Consider the following 18,543-nt stretch of genomic DNA (forward strand, 5'->3'; position numbering starts at 1 on the left):
TATGGGACTACCCCCTGAATTTAAGCATATTAATTAGGGGAGGAAAAGAAACTAACAAGGATTTTCTTAGTAGCGGCGAGCGAAAAGAAATCAGTTCAGCACTAAGTCACTTTGTCTATATGGCAAATGTGAGATGCAGTGTATGGAGCGTCAATATTCTAGTATGAGAAATTAACGATTTAAGTCCTTCTTAAATGAGGCCATTTACCCATAGAGGGTGCCAGGCCCGTATAACGTTAATGATTACTAGATGATGTTTCCAAAGAGTCGTGTTGCTTGATAGTGCAGCACTAAGTGGGTGGTAAACTCCATCTAAAACTAAATATAACCATGAGACCGATAGTAAACAAGTACCGTGAGGGAAAGTTGAAAAGAACTCTGAATAGAGAGTTAAACAGTACGTGAAACTGCTTAGAGGTTAAGCCCGATGAACCTGAATATCCGTTATGGAAAATTCATCATTAGAATTGTAATATTTAAACAATATTATGATAATAGTGTGCATTTTTTCCATATAAGGACATTGTAATCTATTAGCATACCAAATTTATCATAAAATATAACTTATAGTTTATTCAAATTAATTTGCTTGCATTTTAACACAGAATAAATGTTATTAATTTGATAAAGTGCTGATAGATTTATATGAATACAGTGCGTTAATTTTTCGGAATTATATAATGGCATAATTATCATTGATTTTTGTGTTTATTATATGCACTTGTAGGATTAACAATGCGAAAGATTCAGGATACCTTCGGGACCCGTCTTGAAACACGGACCAAGGAGTCTAACATATGTGCAAGTTATTGGGATATAAACCTAATAGCGTAATTAACTTGACTAATAATGGGATTAGTTTTTTAACTATTTATAGCTAATTAACACAATCCCGGGGCGTTCTATATAGTTATGTATAATGATATTTATATTATTTATGCCTCTAACTGGAACGTACCTTGAGCATATATGCTGTGACCCGAAAGATGGTGAACTATACTTGATCAGGTTGAAGTCAGGGGAAACCCTGATGGAAGACCGAAACAGTTCTGACGTGCAAATCGATTGTCAGAATTGAGTATAGGGGCGAAAGACCAATCGAACCATCTAGTAGCTGGTTCCTTCCGAAGTTTCCCTCAGGATAGCTGGTGCATTTTAATATTATATAAAATAATCTTATCTGGTAAAGCGAATGATTAGAGGCCTTAGGGTCGAAACGATCTTAACCTATTCTCAAACTTTAAATGGGTAAGAACCTTAACTTTCTTGATATGAAGTTCAAGGTTATGATATAATGTGCCCAGTGGGCCACTTTTGGTAAGCAGAACTGGCGCTGTGGGATGAACCAAACGTAATGTTACGGTGCCCAAATTAACAACTCATGCAGATACCATGAAAGGCGTTGGTTGCTTAAAACAGCAGGACGGTGATCATGGAAGTCGAAATCCGCTAAGGAGTGTGTAACAACTCACCTGCCGAAGCAACTAGCCCTTAAAATGGATGGCGCTTAAGTTGTATACCTATACATTACCGCTAAAGTAGATGATTTATATTACTTGTAATATAAATTTTGAAACTTTAGTGAGTAGGAAGGTACAATGGTATGCGTAGAAGTGTTTGGCGTAAGCCTGCATGGAGCTGCCATTGGTACAGATCTTGGTGGTAGTAGCAAATAATCGAATGAGACCTTGGAGGACTGAAGTGGAGAAGGGTTTCGTGTGAACAGTGGTTGATCACGAGTTAGTCGGTCCTAAGTTCAAGGCGAAAGCCGAAAATTTTCAAGTAAAATACAAATGCCAAACAAATATATATATTATATAAAATCTAGCTAAATTAATATACTTGAATAATTTTGAACGAAAGGGAATACGGTTCCAATTCCGTAACCTGTTGAGTATCCGTTTGTTATTAAATATGGGCCTCGTGCTCATCCTGGCAACAGGAACGACCATAAAGAAGCCGTCGAGAGATATCGGAAGAGTTTTCTTTTCTGTTTTATAGCCGTACTACCATGGAAGTCTTTCGCAGAGAGATATGGTAGATGGGCTAGAAGAGCATGACATATACTGTTGTGTCGATATTTTCTCCTCGGACCTTGAAAATTTATGGTGGGGACACGCAAACTTCTCAACAGGCCGTACCAATATCCGCAGCTGGTCTCCAAGGTGAAGAGTCTCTAGTCGATAGAATAATGTAGGTAAGGGAAGTCGGCAAATTAGATCCGTAACTTCGGGATAAGGATTGGCTCTGAAGATTGAGATAGTCGGGCTTGATTGGGAAACAATAACATGGTTTATGTGCTCGTTCTGGGTAAATAGAGTTTCTAGCATTTATGTTAGTTACTTGTTCCCCGGATAGTTTAGTTACGTAGCCAATTGTGGAACTTTCTTGCTAAAATTTTTAAGAATACTAATTGGGTTAAACCAATTAGTTCTTATTAATTATAACGATTATCAATTAACAATCAATTCAGAACTGGCACGGACTTGGGGAATCCGACTGTCTAATTAAAACAAAGCATTGTGATGGCCCTAGCGGGTGTTGACACAATGTGATTTCTGCCCAGTGCTCTGAATGTCAAAGTGAAGAAATTCAAGTAAGCGCGGGTCAACGGCGGGAGTAACTATGACTCTCTTAAGGTAGCCAAATGCCTCGTCATCTAATTAGTGACGCGCATGAATGGATTAACGACGGACGTGTGTTTTCTCGTGGTCCCAATCAAACGGTCATTTCAAAGTTATTTCTGGGTGTACAGAGCTCGAAATTGGACTAAAATTCGCAGTTTAGTGCAAGGAAGACGCCTGTGTAAAAACAATTTTGAAAAGTGAGCGGTAAGAGTGGAAATCGCCGTTTTCCTTTTTGGAAAATTTCCACACGTGCGCGTGGGTGAGTGCAGCCGCGAGAACTTTCGTGAGAGCAAAAGCGGCGAGAGCGAGCTTTCTCTCTCGCAGTCAGCTGTTCTAGCGGGTGTGTGTACCGGCTAAACTTGCGTATCGGGTAAGTGTACTTGCTCGAGTAAGTTTGGTGGTAGGAGGAAAATGGCTCCATCTCCGATGGAGACGGCAGGTGGATGCTCGGGCAGTGAGTCTGCGAGCAGTCGTAGCGGCAGTGTTAGCCGTGATAGGCAGGGTCGGTCGAAGGGAAAGCGTGGCAGAGGTGCAGCTGCGAGGGATGCCTCACAGGCCAAGTATGTGGCCATCGACGGAGGCAGTGGTGGACCGAAGCAACTTGTGGAGAAGACGCTGTCATCGCTGGAGATGCCGCCGCCGCCGGCTCCCGTTGCTGCCATCGTCCCCGCTGCTGGCACTGTCCCCGCTGCCTCCTCTGCCGATGCCTGCGTCGGCGTCGCAGCTGGCGCCGCTGCTGGCGCCGCTGCCACCGGAGAAGGAGAATGCGTAGAGGAGCTCGAGGCAATGGAGATCGTGAGAGGTGGCCTCGGCCGAATTTCCGCGGAGATCGCGAAAATTAGGTCGGAGATCGTGCTGGACGTCACCACCTGCCTGGGACGAAGCTCAACGAGGGAGTTACTCAGAGTCGCCGCAAAGTACGAGGCCCTGATCTCGGCGCTCACGGTGCGCAATGCGATTTTGGAGGACCGGTGGAAGCAAATGAAGAGGACGCCGCTGCCAACGCCGCCACCGCCGCCACCGCCGCCACCGCCGACTATCCAACATGGAGCCGCCCATATGCCCTCGGTGTATGCCACTGCGTACCCCAGCCTGCCGGTGTCCTCTGTCATGCCCCCTGCCGTGCCGGTCCCGATGCCGAGGAAGCCGCGCGAGACCTGGTCGGCTGTGGTTCACAGCTCAGACCCGAATATTTCGGGGCAGCAGCTGGCTGAAAAGGTGCGGAAGGAGATTGCTCCTTCACTAGGAGTCCGTCTACACGAAGTCAGAGGACTGGCGCGTGGCGGTGCCATTATCCGCACCCCGTCGTCCGGGGAAATAAGGAAGGTTGTGGCAAATAGGAAGTTTGCAGAAGCTGGCTTGGAGGTGAAGCAAAGCCCAGCCCAGACTCCAAAAGTTCTGGTCAGCAATGTTGATACTGCGACGCCACCGGCTGATTTTATGAGCGAGTTGTTTAAAAACAACTTCGCAGACCGAATGGACCTGGAGGCCTTCAAAAAGCAGGTGCGGCTAGAGAAATCGTGGTCGCAGGCGGATGGCGCCACTGTAAATGTGACGCTGGAAGTCAGCACCACGGCCCTCGACGTGCTTGACGGCGGCAAGGCGTACATTGGCTGGTTTGCGTACAACTGCCGGGCGTTGGTGCGCACTTACGCATGCCACAGGTGCGTGGGTTTCGACCACAAGGTGAAGGACTGCCGGTATAAGGAGAATGTCTGCCGACAGTGCGGACAAACTGGCCACAGTGCACGCGAGTGCCAGAAGCCGGTGGACTGCCGGAACTGCCGGTTTAAGGGCTACCCGTCGGGACACCACATGCTGTCCCCGGGATGTCCCGTATATGCGGCAGTGCTTGCGAGGGTGAACTCTAGACATTAATGTTTAGGTTCATCCAAGCAAACTGTGGTCGAGGACGAGCGGCGACCATCGAGCTCGGAGTCCGGTTGCTTGAAAGCAAGAGTCTGTTCGCACTGGTTCAGGAGCCTTACGCAGGTGACGAGAGGATAGACGTGTTGCCGGATGGAGTGCGAAGCTTCGTCGATCGGCGAGGGAAGGCAGCCATCTTTGTCAGCCACCAGGATGTCATCTGCATGCCAGTGGAGCCGCTCACCAACAACTACGGCGTGTGTGTGTGCATCAAAGGAAGTTTTGGCTCAATCTTCCTTTGCGCCGCATACTGCCAGTTCGATAGCAGACCAAATGGTAGACCGAACCCGCAACCGGATGAATACAGCTACAACCTCCAGTCGTACCTAAGGTACTTGGATTCTGTCCTGCTGCTGGCCAGCAGTACTCCAGCAATCTTCGGACTTGACGCGAACGCAGCGTCCCCCATGTGGTTTAGTAAACTCCCTCCTCGACCGGAGGGACTAACTAACTACTCCCGGGGTGAGCTGCTGTCCGAGTGGATGCTGACGAAGGGAGCGGTGGTCTTGAACCAACCTAGTCAAAGCTACACGTTCGATAACATAAGATCGCACAGCGATATCGACGTGACATTCGCCAACTCAGCAGGACATATGCTAGCCACATATGAGTGGAGAGTGGACGAGTGGGAATTGAGTGACCACAACGTAATTTCCGTTGTGGCCAGCACCTCGACCGCGAATGCCGTTGGGAGATTATCTCCGGTACCGTCCTGGAACTTCTCCAATGCACGTTGGCGTCTGTTCGAACAGGAATTGGTGAATAGGGCAGCCGAGATTCCGGAAGACTTCCAAGGATTGCCGCTGGACCAACAAGTGTCTAGACTCCGCAGGATGGTGCACGATGTGTGCGACCTTGCGTTGGGAAGGAGAACGCCCGGACAGCCGAGAACGAGGGTAAGTTGGTGGACCGCTGACCTTTGCGCAAAGCGCCGCCAAGTCAGGAGACTCAGGCGCCGTCTTCAGGATGCCAGACGCCATCAGCATGATGACGTGGCCGAGCTGACTGTAGTGGAGCTGAGGCTTGCCACAGCCGACTACAGGAAGCTTATCGTGAGGACCAAGGAGAACAGCTGGAGACGCATCGTGGGAGAAAACTCGCACGATCCCTGGGGGCGCGTCTACAAGATGTGCCGAGGTCGCAAGAGACGGACGGAGATTGGGTGCCTCCGCGTGAATGGCGAGCTGGTCACCAATTGGAGTGACTGTGCGCGAGTGCTCCTCCGCAACTTTTTCCCAGCTGCGGAGTCTGACGCACCGATTGCCCCCGTGGAGGAAATCCCACCGCCCTTGAATGTCTCGGAAGTTGATGCTTGTGTCGCCAGGTTGAAGAGCAAGCGCTCGCCTGGCATGGACGGTATCAACGGGACGATTTGCAAGGCTGTGTGGCGTGCCATACCTCAGCATCTGACGGTGCTGTATTCAAACTGCGTCCGGTCGGGGTACTTCCCCGCAGAGTGGAAATGCCCACGTGTAGTGGCACTGCTCAAGGGACCCGACAAGGACAAGTGCGAACCGTCGTCATATCGCGGAATTTGCCTGCTGCCGGTTTTTGGCAAGGTGCTCGAGGCCATTATGGTGGATCGTGTGAGGGAAGTTCTTCCGGAAGGCTGTAGATGGCAATTCGGATTTCGCCAAGGACGTTGTGTGGAGGACGCTTGGATGCACGTTAAGAGCAGTGTTCATGCCAGCCCGGCGAAATACGTGCTCGGAATTTTCGTGGACTTCAAGGGAGCCTTTGACAACGTGGAATGGAGTGCTGCATTGCGCCGATTAGCCGAACTGGGATGCCGAGAGATGGGCTTGTGGCAGAGCTTTTTCTCAGGCAGAAGCGCAGTGATCCGAAGCAGTTACGAGGCAGTTAATGTTCCCGTAACTAGAGGCTGTCCGCAGGGATCAATCAGCGGCCCATTTATATGGGACTTGCTGATGGACGTTCTGCTCCGACGCCTTGAGTCGTACTGCGCCTTGAGCGCGTACGCGGATGACCTGCTGCTTCTCGTCGAGGGAGAATCCCGAAGCGTGCTAGAGACAAAAGGAGCGCAGCTAATGTCCATCGTAGAAGCGTGGGGGATGGAAGTCGGCGTTGCCGTCTCCACCAGCAAGACGGTGATAATGCTGCTTAAGGAGAACGCCCGCCCACCTTTGGCACGTAATCCTTCGGGTGTGCTTAGTCGGCCCCCAGCGGTCAAGCTTGCTGGAGCAAGCTTGCCGTATGTAAGCAGCTGCCGGTATCTTGGCATCACGGTCGAAGAAGGCTTGAAATTCTCCAAGCACTTCACCTCGCTCAAGCAGCGAATGACCGGAGTCGTTGGAGCATTGGCGCGTGTGCTTCGAGCAGACTGGGGATTCAGTCCTCGAGCCAAGCGGACCATCTATGCCGGACTCATGGTACCCTGTGTGCTATTTGGTGCCCCGATATGGTATGTCGATACGACGCAGGAAGTAGTGGCCAGGAAGCGACTTCTTTCTTGCCAGAGGCTCATCCTGCTTGGTAGCCTCCCGGTTTGCCGAACAGTGTCTACTGTGGCACTGCAGGTTCTTGCTGGCGCTCCCCCGCTTGATTTGGTCGCCAAGCAAGTGGCAGCCAAATACAAGCTTAAGCGTGGATACCCGTTGGAGGAGTACGATCTGTGTTATGGCGAGGACCTCACAAGTCTTAGCCGAGGGCAGATGAAGGTGCGTACTGAGCAGTGCATACTGCACGCGTGGCAAGACAGATGGGATAGCGTAGAGTCATCCGGCCGGGTGACCTACAAGTTCATCCCGGATGTCGAATTTGCCTATCGCGATCCTAACTTTGGATTCACGATGCGTACCGGATTCTTGCTTACAGGACATGGATCGCTAAACGCATTTCTGTTTGGTGTCAGAGCGTCGGGCACTGCCGCATGCTCATGTGGCGACCCATATGAGGACTGGCAACATGTTCTATGCGACTGCCCGAACTATGAAGATTTGCGAGACCTCGATGGACTTGGTGTGCAGCAAGTTGGCGAAAGATGGATTGGATTCGATGGCATACTAGCGGATCAGGAGAAGACCAGAAGGCTTACAGCGTTTGCCGAGGAGGCGTTCAACCGGAGGAGGGACTCTTAGTCCTCATCCCTGCCGTGTGGTAGCAGCGAAGAATACTGCCACAGTCTGTCATTGCTTGTCGTAGGAGGCGACTAATATGACATGGTTGCCCCATCCGAGCTTGTCGGAGCTGAAGGGGTGAGGCCCACCGAGCCTGTAATTTTCGGTACCACGGGTTGAGCAGTTATCCAAGGCTGCTCATTGAGGTCGGCCCCCTTGTGGGAGTTTCGTGGTGGCTGTGGTTGACACCTATATCGCGGGTAGAGTCCCCGGGCTCGACGTGGATGTTGCGTTTATACAACTCGGGTGCTGCGACCCAAAGAACAGTAGAGATTTTAGATAGATCTCGCCCCAACGCAAGGGGAAGTGCTTGCCCGACAAGCAAGTACTTAAATTGCTACTGGGGTGGTTGCTATGTACATAGCTATAGCTTCTAGTCCGGGGCGTTGGTCTGGCGCTTAACCTAGACCCGCTGCACTATATGCTCCAAAGTGGGCATATGTGAGTGCCGTGGTTGTAATCCCTTTAGTGTGGAACACGCCACGTTAAATAAGTTCGGAGGGATCCGATTCCCACTGTCCCTATCTACTATCTAGCGAAACCACAGCCAAGGGAACGGGCTTGGAATAATTAGCGGGGAAAGAAGACCCTTTTGAGCTTGACTCTAATCTGGCAGTGTAAGGAGACATAAGAGGTGTAGAATAAGTGGGAGATATTAGACCTCGGTTTGGTATCGCCAATGAAATACCACTACTCTTATTGTTTCCTTACTTACTTGATTAAATGGAACGTGTATCATTTCCTAGCCATTATACGGATATATTTATTATATCTTATGGTATTGGGTTTTGATGCAAGCTTCTTGATCAAAGTATCACGAGTTTGTTATATAATCGCAAACAAATTCTTTAATAAAACGGTGCATTTATGTATTTTTGATTTGAAAATTTGGTATAACTCCAATTACTCAGGTATGATCCAATTCAAGGACATTGCCAGGTAGGGAGTTTGACTGGGGCGGTACATCTCTCAAATAATAACGGAGGTGTCCCAAGGCCAGCTCAGTGCGGACAGAAACCACACATAGAGCAAAAGGGCAAATGCTGACTTGATCTCGGTGTTCAGTACACACAGGGACAGCAAAAGCTCGGCCTATCGATCCTTTTGGTTTAAAGAGTTTTTAACAAGAGGTGTCAGAAAAGTTACCATAGGGATAACTGGCTTGTGGCGGCCAAGCGTTCATAGCGACGTCGCTTTTTGATCCTTCGATGTCGGCTCTTCCTATCATTGTGAAGCAAAATTCACCAAGCGTTGGATTGTTCACCCATGCAAGGGAACGTGAGCTGGGTTTAGACCGTCGTGAGACAGGTTAGTTTTACCCTACTAATGACAAAACGTTGTTGCGACAGCATTCCTGCGTAGTACGAGAGGAACCGCAGGTACGGACCAATGGCACAATACTTGTTCGAGCGAACAGTGGTATGACGCTACGTCCGTTGGATTATGCCTGAACGCCTCTAAGGTCGTATCCGTGCTGGACTGCAATGATAAATAAGGGGCAATTTGCATTGTATGGCTTCTAAACCATTTAAAGTTTATAATTTACTTTTTAAACGACAATGGATGTGATGCCAATGTAATTTGTAACATAGTAAATTGGGAGGATCTTTGATCACCTGATGCCGCGCTAGTTACATATAAAAGCATTATTTAATACAATGACAAAGCCTAGAATCAATTGTAAACGACTTTTGTAACAGGCAAGGTGTTGTAAGTGGTTGAGCAGCTGCCATACTGCGATCCACTGAAGCTTATCCTTTGCTTGATGATTCGATAATAAAATTGCATAATTTATTTGTTGTGTTGAACTTCTTATATAAAGTTCAACCAACAATCTATTTGTATGCATTGATTGTTTGCTTGGCTTTGTGGCGAATTTTTAATCCTTTATATATTACATTCCTAAGGTCTAGATTTTCAAGTAAGAGACCAATTTGATTAACATATCAATATAAGTACAACTCGACCATCTAATAATAACAATATGAATCGTCATCTTATTAGTGACGCGAAGATTGGCAAACATATAATATAAAAATATTCCTAAGGTCTAGATTTTCAAGTAAGAGACCAATTTGATTAACATATCAATATAAGTACAACTCGACCATCTAATAATAACAATATGAATCGTCATCTTATTAGTGACGCGAAGATTGGCAAACATATAATATAAAAATATTCCTAAGGTCTAGATTTTCAAGTAAGAGACCAATTTGATTAACATATCAATATAAGTACAACTCGACCATCTAATAATAACAATATGAATCGTCATCTTATTAGTGACGCGAAGATTGGCAAACATATAATATAAAAATATTCCTAAGGTCTAGATTTTCAAGTAAGAGACCAATTTGATTAACATATCAATATAAGTACAACTCGACCATCTAATAATAATATGAATCGTCATCTTATTAGTGACGCGAAGATTGGCAAACATATAATATAAAAATATTCCTAAGGTCTAGATTTTCAAGTAAGAGACCAATTTGATTAACATATCAATATAAGTACAACTCGACCATCTAATAATAATATGAATCGTCATCTTATTAGTGACGCGAAGATTGGCAAACATATAATATAAAAATATTCCTAAGGTCTAGATTTTCAAGTAAGAGACCAATTTGATTAACATATCAATATAAGTACAACTCGACCATCTAATAATAACAATATGAATCGTCATCTTTTTAGTGACGCGAAGATTGGCAAACATATAATATAAAAATATTCCTAAGGTCTAGAATCTTAAGCAATAGACCAATTCAACTAAGAGTTGACATATAAAAATATGTTCCTTTTAATGTTAGCAAAATTTTATCGTCACATACTGTTAGTGACGCGAACGTTTTTTTCTCCATGTTTATATGAATGTTTATTCAAAGGTAGAAAGGCAGGATCGTTATTTTATAAGTGAAGCGATAAAAAAATATTATGCAATAGGACATCTATTTATAAATATTTTTAAGTCTTAGAAATTCAAGTAAAGAGATTCAAGAAATTCATTCAACTTAGAGCGCACATATAATTAAAACTATTCCTGAGGTTTAGAAACCAAATTAAATAAAGAGGACATATAAACGTATGTGGTATTTTGATGGTAGTAAAAATGTATCGCGATATTATTAGTGACGCGACCAATTTTTATACTCTTTGCTCCATGTGCAAATATATCTAGTGTTTAGATAGTCAATTAAAAATGACAATTTTAACTAAAAGACTTAAAAAAGTGTTTGTCAAACTTATAATTTTGTCAATACTATATAAAACGCCAATCATATCCTTATAAAAGTAAATACGGTATATGGTTATAAATACAAAACCATATATAAATAAAAAAATGAAATCGTATGTATATGGCTTATAGGTATAATACCTATAAGGCATAATAATGTATAATATTAGCAAATATACATATAAAAGTGCATAAATTGTATAGATATGGCATAAAGAAGGCATTTATGAGAATAGCTAGTAGAATTTGCCCATACACTACTAGCGAAATGAGATATTTATACCTAGTGAGGGCGGCACTAGTACTATAAATTGTGGCAAAATAAATCTTATGCAAATGCATAGGATTTTGTCAATACCGTACAAAAAACTAAGTAAAACGTATGGATATTGAAAAATAAATGGATTATATTCATAAAATACGAATATTTCTTGCATTCTCTTGTTATACGAGAGAATATCATACGGAGCGGGCAGCCCCTAGTATAGTAAGCAGTCGAATGGGAGACAGCGTGTCCAAAAACACCTATAGGGAGGTGGTCGTTGGCGGACCTCTCCTCGTATTGGTCAAACTTATGATTTTGTCAATACTATATAAAACGCCAATCATATCCATATAAAAGTGAATACAGTATATGGATATGAATAAAAAACCATACATAAATAAAAAAAAATATGTATAAAAAATTATACATATATTTATATTAAGCAATCGTATGGATGTGGCTTATAGGTATAATACCTATAAGGCATAATAATGTATAATATAGCAAATATACATATAAAAGTGCATGAATTGTATAGATATGGCATATAAGTGACATATTTATGAGAATAGCTAGTAGAATTTGCCCATACACTACTAGCGAAATGAGATATTTATACCTAGTGAGGGCGGCACTAGTACTATAAATTGTGGCAAAATAAATCTTATGCAAATGCATAGGATTTTGTCAATACCGTACAAAAAACTAAGTAAAACGTATGGATATTGAAAAATAAATGGATTATATTCATAAAATACGAATATTTCTTGCATTCTCTTGTTATATGAGAGAATATCATACGGAGCGGGTAGCCCCTAGTATAGTAAGCAGTCGAATGGGAGACAGCGTGTCCAAAAACACCTATAGGGAGGTGGTCGTTGGCGGACCTCTCCTCGTATTGGTCAAACTTATGATTTTGTCAATACTATATAAAACGCCAATCATATCCATATAAAAGTGAATACAGTATATGGATATGAATAAAAAACCATACATAAATAAAAAAAAATATGTATAAAAAATTATACATATATTTATATTAAGCAATCGTATGGATGTGGCTTATAGGTATAATACCTATAAGGCATAATAATGTATAATATAGCAAATATACATATAAAAGTGCATGAATTGTATAGATATGGCATATAAGTGACATATTTATGAGAATAGCTAGTAGAATTTGCCCATACACTACTAGCGAAATGAGATATTTATACCTAGTGAGGGCGGCACTAGTACTATAAATTGTGGCAAAATAAATCTTATGCAAATGCATAGGATTTTGTCAATACCGTACAAAAAACTAAGTAAAACGTATGGATATTGAAAAATAAATGGATTATATTCATAAAATACGAATATTTCTTGCATTCTCTTGTTATATGAGAGAATATCATACGGAGCGGGTAGCCCCTAGTATAGTAAGCAGTCGAATGGGAGACAGCGTGTCCAAAAACACCTATAGGGAGGTGGTCGTTGGCGGACCTCTCCTCGTATTGGTCAAACTTATGATTTTGTCAATACTATATAAAACGCCAATCATATCCATATAAAATTGAATACAGTATATGGATATGAATAAAAAACCATACAAAAAAAAAAAAAATATGTATAAAAAATTATACATATATTTATATTAAGCAATCGTATGGATGTGGCTTATAGGTATAATACCTATAAGGCATAATAATGTATAATATAGCAAATATACATATAAAAGTGCATGAATTGTATAGATATGGCATATAAGTGACATATTTATGAGAATAGCTAGTAGAATTTCCCCATACACTACTAGCGAAATGAGATATTTATACCTAGTGAGGGCGGCACTAGTACTATAAATTGTGGCAAAATAAATCTTATGCAAATGCATAGGATTTTGTCAATACCGTACAAAAAACTAAGTAAAACGTATGGATATTGAAAAATAAATGGATTATATTCATAAAATACGAATATTTCTTGCATTCTCTTGTTATATGAGAGAATATCATACGGAGCGGGTAGCCCCTAGTATAGTAAGCAGTCGAATGGGAGACAGCGTGTCCAAAAACACCTATAGGGAGGTGGTCGTTGGCGGACCTCTCCTCGTATTGGTCAAACTTATGATTTTGTCAATACTATATAAAACGCCAATCATATCCATATAAAAGTGAATACAGTATATGGATATGAATAAAAAACCATACATAAATAAAAAAAAAATATGTATAAAAAATTATACATATATTTATATTAAGCAATCGTATGGATGTGGCTTATAGGTATAATACCTATAAGGCATAATAATGTATAATATAGCAAATATACATATAAAAGTGCATGAATTGTATAGATATGGCATATAAGTGACATATTTATGAGAATAGCTAGTAGAATTTGCCCATACACTACTAGCGAAATGAGATATTTATACCTAGTGAGGGCGGCACTAGTACTATAAATTGTGGCAAAATAAATCTTATGCAAATGCATAGGATTTTGTCAATACCATACATAAACCGTATGGATATTGAGAAGTTAATAGATTACATCTATAATATGAGAAGTATTTTAGTATTCTTATTAAATAAGAGAATACTATAAGGGTGAGTGGCAAAGAGAATTGAATATACCCGAATGGGAGACAGCGTGTCCAAAAACTACTATAGGTGGTGTGGCAAATATGAGGAAGGCAATATATCCATATAATGAAAATAAAAGTGCGTTTTCTTATTATATAAGAGAACACTATATGGGTGAGTGGCAAAGTAAATTGAATATACCCGAATGGGAGACAGCGTGTCCAAAAACTACTATAGGTGGTGTGGCAAATATGAGGAAGGCAATATATCCATATAATGAAAATAAAAGTGCGTTTTCTTATTATATAAGAGAACACTATATGGGTGAGTGGCAAAGTAAATTGAATATACCCGAATGGGAGACAGCGTGTCCAAAAACTACTATAGGTGGTGTGGCAAATATGAGGAAGGCAATATATCCATATAATGAATATAAAAGTGCGTTGTCTTATTATATAAGAGAACACTATATGGGTGAGTGGCAAAGTAAATTGAATATACCCGAATGGGAGACAGCGTGTCCAAAAACTACTATAGGATGGTCAATGGGCCGGCCGTCTGCTATTGACATATGTCAGTAGAGAAGATATTATCCGTCAAATTTGTTTCTTTATTCATTTATTTGAATACGAGACTTGGCTCCGCGGTTAATATTTTAAGCCCAAAGATAATAACGTTGAAACAAAGGCCAAGTTTCTATTGTACATAGAATAACAAATTGTTTCCGAATTTTATCGTTAATTTTAGGAGGTAGGCTAACATGATTTATATTATATGTGTATTATTAAATAATAATAGTACATAAAAGTCTACCAAAGAAATATAAAAATGTAATTATGAATACATTTTCAATATTAATATCAACTTATATTGTTGATAATAAAAAATAGCTATTAAGAGAGTTATTTAAGAAATTATATAATATATAATAAAGAGTATATATATAAATAATATATAAGTATATATTATTTAAGAAATAAATATAGTAGTAATAATTATATATATACACTCGGTTCTATTTTATATATTACCAGAGACTTATATGGATATATATAGATAAATTTTAAATTTATCGTCAAAATACAAATGATTAACTCAATATCTTATATTGGTTAAACAAAAATTGTACATGTGTGGATACAATATATTATGTATGTCGAACAAAAATGATATTTTAGAATGAAATGTGCATATATAAAGAAAATATATGAAAAATAAATATTGTGTTTATAAAGAATATGATTCTTTTTGACATCAATAAAAACTTGTTATTATTAGTGGCGAAACAAGTATAAATTGGAAAACAAACGTATACGAATGCTATATAAAAATGGCCGTATTCGATAGAAATAAAATCTATAACAACATATATATTGCTAATTTCTATTCAAAAAATATGAATGAAATATGAATAAAAACATTATTCTGGTTGATCCTGCCAGTAGTTATATGCTTGTCTCAAAGATTAAGCCATGCATGTCTAAGTACACACGAATTAAAAGTGAAACCGCAAAAGGCTCATTATATCAGTTATGGTTCCTTAGATCGTTAACAGTTACTTGGATAACTGTGGTAATTCTAGAGCTAATACATGCAATTAAAACATGAACCTTATGGAACATGTGCTTTTATTAGGCTAAAACCAAGCGATCGCAAGATCGTTATATTGGTTGAACTCTAGATAACATGCAGATCGTATGGTCTTGTACCGACGACAGATCTTTCAAATGTCTGCCCTATCAACTTTTGATGGTAGTATCTAGGACTACCATGGTTGCAACGGGTAACGGGGAATCAGGGTTCGATTCCGGAGAGGGAGCCTGAGAAACGGCTACCACATCTAAGGAAGGCAGCAGGCGCGTAAATTACCCACTCCCAGCTCGGGGAGGTAGTGACGAAAAATAACAATACAGGACTCATATCCGAGGCCCTGTAATTGGAATGAGTACACTTTAAATCCTTTAACAAGGACCAATTGGAGGGCAAGTCTGGTGCCAGCAGCCGCGGTAATTCCAGCTCCAATAGCGTATATTAAAGTTGTTGCGGTTAAAACGTTCGTAGTTGAACTTGTGCTTCATACGGGTAGTACAACTTACAATTGTGGTTAGTACTATACCTTTATGTATGTAAGCGTATTACCGGTGGAGTTCTTACATGTGCTTAGATACTTGTATTTTTTCATATGTTCCTCCTATTTAAAAACCTGCATTAGTGCTCTTAAACGAGTGTTATTGTGGGCCGGTACAATTACTTTGAACAAATTAGAGTGCTTAAAGCAGGCTTCAAATGCCTGAATATTCTGTGCATGGGATAATGAAATAAGACCTCTGTTCTGCTTTCATTGGTTTTCAGATCAAGAGGTAATGATTAATAGAAGCAGTTTGGGGGCATTAGTATTACGACGCGAGAGGTGAAATTCTTGGACCGTCGTAAGACTAACTTAAGCGAAAGCATTTGCCAAAGATGTTTTCATTAATCAAGAACGAAAGTTAGAGGTTCGAAGGCGATCAGATACCGCCCTAGTTCTAACCATAAACGATGCCAGCTAGCAATTGGGTGTAGCTACTTTTATGGCTCTCTCAGTCGCTTCCCGGGAAACCAAAGCTTTTGGGCTCCGGGGGAAGTATGGTTGCAAAGCTGAAACTTAAAGGAATTGACGGAAGGGCACCACCAGGAGTGGAGCCTGCGGCTTAATTTGACTCAACACGGGAAAACTTACCAGGTCCGAACATAAGTGTGTAAGACAGATTGATAGCTCTTTCTCGAATCTATGGGTGGTGGTGCATGGCCGTTCTTAGTTCGTGGAGTGATTTGTCTGGTTAATTCCGATAACGAACGAGACTCAAATATATTAAATAGATATCTTCAGGATTATGGTGTTGAAGCTTATATAGCCTTCATTCATGGTGGCAGTAAAATGTTTATTGTGTTTGAATGTGTTTATATAAGTGGAGCCGTACCTGTTGGTTTGTCCCATTATAAGGACACTAGCTTCTTAAATGGACAAATTGCGTCTAGCAATAATGAGATTGAGCAATAACAGGTCTGTGATGCCCTTAGATGTCCTGGGCTGCACGCGCGCTACAATGAAAGTATCAACGTGTATTTCCTAGACCGAGAGGTCCGGGTAAACCGCTGAACCACTTTCATGCTTGGGATTGTGAACTGAAACTGTTCACATGAACTTGGAATTCCCAGTAAGTGTGAGTCATTAACTCGCATTGATTACGTCCCTGCCCTTTGTACACACCGCCCGTCGCTACTACCGATTGAATTATTTAGTGAGGTCTCCGGACGTGATCACTGTGACGCCTTGCGTGTTACGGTTGTTTCGCAAAAGTTGACCGAACTTGATTATTTAGAGGAAGTAAAAGTCGTAACAAGGTTTCCGTAGGTGAACCTGCGGAAGGATCATTAATGTTTTAATATCCTTACCGTTAATAAAATATTTGTTTATATTATAATAAATACATTATAGTATTACAAATAAAATATGAATTGCCAAAATGTATATGAGATCTATTATAGATCAAATGAAATTTCGAACAAGCAAATCGAATTATTAAAATAATAATATTAAATTATTATTGTATATCCTTACCGTTAATAAAATATTTGTTTATATTATAATAAATACATTATAATAATACAAATAAAATATGAATTGCCAAAATGTATATGAGATCTAATATAGATCAAATAAAATTTCGAACAAGCAAATCGAAATAATGCAAATATTAAAATTATATATTGTATTTAATACATATGAGAGAAATAATAAGCAGCCAAAGCAAACAAATAAAAATTCGAACAAGCAAATCGAATTATTAAAATAATAATATTAAATTATTATTGTATATCCTTACCGTTAATAAAATATTTGTTTATATTATAATAAATACATTATAGTATTACAAATAAAATATGAATTGCCAAAATGTATATGAGATCTATTATAGATCAAATGAAATTTCGAACAAGCAAATCGAAATAATGCAAATATTAAAATTATATATTGTATTTAATACATATGAGAGAAATTAATAAGCAGCCAAAGCAAACAAATAAAAATTCGAACAAGCAAATCGAATTATTAAAATAATAATATTAAATTATTATTGTATATCCTTACCGTTAATAAAATATTTGTTTATATTATAATAAATACATTATAGTAATACAAATAAAATATGAATTGCCAAAATGTATATGATCTAATATAGATCAAATGAAATTTCGAACAAGCAAATCGAAATAATGCAAATATTAAAATTATATATTGTATTTAATACATATGAGAGAAATAATAAGCAGCCAAAACAAACAAATAAAAATTCGAACAAGCAAATCGAATTATTAAAATAATAATATTAAATTATTATTGTATATAAACACAATTAAAATACTGTGTGTATATGGACCATAATATACACGCGTTGCGATATGTATTGTTCATCTCAGTTATGCGCATACATTGGATAATGCAACAACCTAAAATGTAAAATGTTGTACCTGGTTTTATACAGGTTAATGTTTTATATAAATTTCAATTTATATCGCTAAAAAAGTATTAATATATATATATATATATTTATTTACAATAAATGCAATTTAAAAAGAAATACTTTGATATATATTGGTTATATAAAACTAAGACATTTCGCAGCATTCGTTTTAGGTATAAAAATAAATTTATTGAAGGAATTGATATATGCCAGTAAAATGGTGTATTTTTAATTTCTTTCAATAAAAACATATTTGACAAAATTAAGAA

At 40.1% G+C, this 18,543-nt stretch overlaps 1 non-coding gene and 1 pseudogene across 1 annotated transcript; both read left to right on the plus strand.

Annotated features, from left to right (window-relative positions):
* The window catches only part of LOC127012360 (large subunit ribosomal RNA), a 9,477-nt pseudogene extending 13 nt beyond the window's left edge, over positions 1 to 9,464 (plus strand).
* A 5,727-nt stretch (positions 9,465 to 15,191) lies between these two features.
* Positions 15,192 to 17,186, plus strand: LOC127012364 (small subunit ribosomal RNA). The gene has a single exon (XR_007765863.1). It is a non-coding gene; the product is annotated as a small subunit ribosomal RNA (ribosomal RNA).
* Positions 17,187 to 18,543: the final 1,357 nt, after the last annotated feature.

This window comes from Drosophila biarmipes, unplaced genomic scaffold, assembly GCF_025231255.1.
Source record: "Drosophila biarmipes strain raj3 unplaced genomic scaffold, RU_DBia_V1.1 ptg000054l, whole genome shotgun sequence".
Taxonomy (NCBI): domain Eukaryota; kingdom Metazoa; phylum Arthropoda; class Insecta; order Diptera; family Drosophilidae; genus Drosophila; species Drosophila biarmipes.